Source organism: Sceloporus undulatus, chromosome 7 (genome assembly GCF_019175285.1).
Source record: "Sceloporus undulatus isolate JIND9_A2432 ecotype Alabama chromosome 7, SceUnd_v1.1, whole genome shotgun sequence".
NCBI lineage: Eukaryota > Metazoa > Chordata > Lepidosauria > Squamata > Phrynosomatidae > Sceloporus > Sceloporus undulatus.
Window position 1 is genome coordinate 16,776,388 of NC_056528.1, and position 3,052 is coordinate 16,779,439.

General features: G+C 47.9%; 1 protein-coding gene across 1 annotated transcript in view; it reads right to left on the bottom strand.

The window, feature by feature from the left end:
* ZBTB43 (zinc finger and BTB domain containing 43) overlaps positions 1-766 on the bottom strand; it is a 5,105-nt gene extending 4,339 nt beyond the window's left edge. Inside the window, exon 1 of the mRNA XM_042479716.1 lies at positions 648-766. The gene's annotated coding sequence lies outside the window, so the exon portion shown is untranslated. The remainder of the gene's footprint in view (positions 1-647) is intronic.
* Between the last annotated feature and the right edge of the window lie 2,286 nt (positions 767-3,052).

The window sequence follows — 3,052 nt, forward strand, 5'->3', positions numbered from 1 at the left end:
ATGCTGCAGACTCTACAGCTACACTCTCTCAGCCTCCTCTGAAGAAACCTGCCAAGAAAGCCGCAAAGACAGGCTTAGGGTGACCAGATGGTTTAAAAAAAATGACTGGAAGGCACTCAACCACAACCACAAAATGCCCATCGGGAAACCCTACTAGTCCATAAGAAAGCCATGCTTGTCCATAGGGAAACACTGGGGAACACTTGCCTGTAGGGATCCCATACTTGACCACAGAGAATCATTGGAGGATACTTACCCATAGGGAGATGTATGTTTCCCTATGGACAAGTGTTCCCCTATATTTCCCTATGGGGAAGTAATTCCCAGTGTTTCTCTATGGACAAGCATTCCCCAATGATTCCCTATGGACAAGTATGGCTTTCTTATGGACTAGTAGGGTTTCCCTATGGGCAAGTATTCCCCAAAGTCTCCCAACGGGCAAGTGCTATCATTTGCTTGAGTACATCCCCCCAAAACCATCCCCTTGCTGCCCAGGGTCTTTGGCCTCCCTTGGGCTGATCCTGAGGATAGACTGCTCCTGGGAGGGGAGGTTCCTCTGGCTCTGATAAAGGAGCAGCCTGTCATCCTCACCTTCTCCCCCAAAGCCAAGGCACACCCCCAAAAGGCCCAACTCCTGCCCAACTCACCTGTCCTGGGGGGAATGCCTCAATGGGGGGTCCCCCCTCACATGGTGAGCGAGAAAACCTCCACCTTCCCTTGCCTCCTCCAGCCCAACACAACAGACCCGGAAGTCCCAATCACTTCCTATTTCCGGTCCTTCGCTTCCGCTTCCGGGTCATGTGAAGGGGAGAAAGCCATAGAGCGCCGCCCAGAGCGTCTCTTAGTGGGTTGACCATAGAGTTTTCACCAGAGCCTTCTCAATTGGGGTCCTCCAGCTATTTTGGACCTCAACTTACCCAGCATTGAGGGATTATGGGAACTGAAGTCCAAATAAGGCTCACTGTCAGGTTGTTTTTGGACTTCAACTCCCAGAAGCCCCAGCCAGTTTGGCCAAAAGTGAGGGATTCTGGGAGCTGAAATCCAACTAAACCCCAGAGGACTACTGTGAGGTTGTTTTTGGACTTCAGTTCCCAGGAGCCTCAGCTAGCTTGGCCAAAAGTGAGGGATTCTGGGAGCTGAAGTCCAAATAAACCCCAGAGGACCACTGTCAGGTTGTTTTTGGACTTCAGTTCCCAGGAGCCCCAGGAGCCTCAGCTAGCTTGGCCAAAAGTGAGGGATTCTGGGAGCTGAAGTCCAAATAAATGCCAGAGGACCACTGTCAGTCCCCCCCCCCTTTTTTTTTTTTTTTACTTAGAATTGAATATGCATTTGGCCTTGGAGGAGGCTTACAATCCTATGCAACCATGTCCACCAACGTTTCACAGATGAAATCTGGCCAGGCAACTGTCCTTAGCGAGCGGTCAAGGTGGTGAAGCTGCAGCTGCGGTCAAGGTGGTGAAGCTGGTTCGCAGCAATGGAAGTAAACTGAGAAGAAGAGGAGAAAGTGGGAGAAGAAGAGAAACACCTTAAAAGCACTTGGAAAAGTGGGATGGCAGAGGATTAATGGGGACTCTCCAAGCCAAGTTGGATGATATGTAGAACTTGGAAGGATGTTGAACCAAGACCAGACACATAGCGAAATACACTCGCCCTTCCACATTTGCTGGGGAGGTTAGGGGCACAGGACCCCTGTGAATGTGGAAAAACCACAAATAACAAAAACACTGTGTTTTTACTTGAGAGAACACCTCTCTAGGAACCTCTAGGTCCTCCAGTGCAACTCTGCGGTCAACATCTGCCAGACATTGACCATTGAATTGCGCCGGAGGAGCTATGAATGCCTAGCAGAGAGTTCTCTCTAGCAATCTCTAGGTCCTTCAATGTGACTTTTGGTTAAAGTTGACCATAGAATTAGGCATTCCTAGGGAGAACATATTAATAAAACCTGTGGGTAATCAAATCTGCAAAAGTCAAAGCCGCAAATGTAGAAGGACAAGTGTATTTCCATCCTAGAATGGCTAAATGGCATATGTTAGGAAGGAAGGCTGGAGCTATTCTAAGTTTGAATGGTTGTCATTTCCAAGCATGGTTTTAAAATAAAGGATCTTAAGAAGGGAGAGCTCAAGAGCCTTGAATTTGTTCATCCGTAGTACCTGGACAGCAAACTGAGCAACAGACGCACGGATCACAGTCTTCCCCACTATGAGATGAGCTGTAGCTTTGTTTATACGATGCACATGATTTATACATTTGCAAGAAGGCATATGTATCAACATCTGCACATTTCCTGGCGCTCCTGTGTCCTTCCTTTGGCTACCTTAAATGAGCTGTAAGGGAGAAGGATCAGATGAGAACAAATGTGGACTTAATGTGAAAAACCTGTCTTTTGTGTTTGAGAATCTCCTGCTTTGCAGATGCCTAAGGAGGAAGCAACTGTGTCTGTGCAGCAACTGCCAGCCTTTTACGCTGGGCTGAAATCCACCTCAGCTCATTACAACATGCAAAGAAGAGCCTCTCGAAAGAACCTGGCACACCAAGGTGTTCCAGGAATGCCACAGGCTTGTGTTTAGCGAGTTCAAAGGGAAGCTTTGATCTATTTTCGGCTCCGACGGGATCCTGCGCATAGTTGGGAGTTTGCTCATGTGCTCACTTGCCGGGGAAGCTGAATCCTTGGGTCTTCGTGACAGCACAGTTCTTGATCGTGTGCGTGAGGAGAACGCCATCCAGATGCAATGCTCTTCCTCCGTCCCCAGGCAATGAGGGGCTTCCATGGAGCCCGTTCATGACACGGCATGCAAAGTGCACATGTACGCGCACTGTAAATTAGGCCTGTGAAATCATTAAAGAACGTACAAAGAAATATCAATATAAATCACAGTAGCACAAGAGCTGTCTTGCTGACACAGAACAAAAGCTCTGTCTGATTCAGCGTGCTTTTTTCCAACACTGGACAGCATAGTTCTTTCTGGGAGGTTAAGGAATAGGTTATGATTATTATTATTACACTTCATTTATATAGCGCTGTAGATGTACATGATGGCAGGGATGGGGT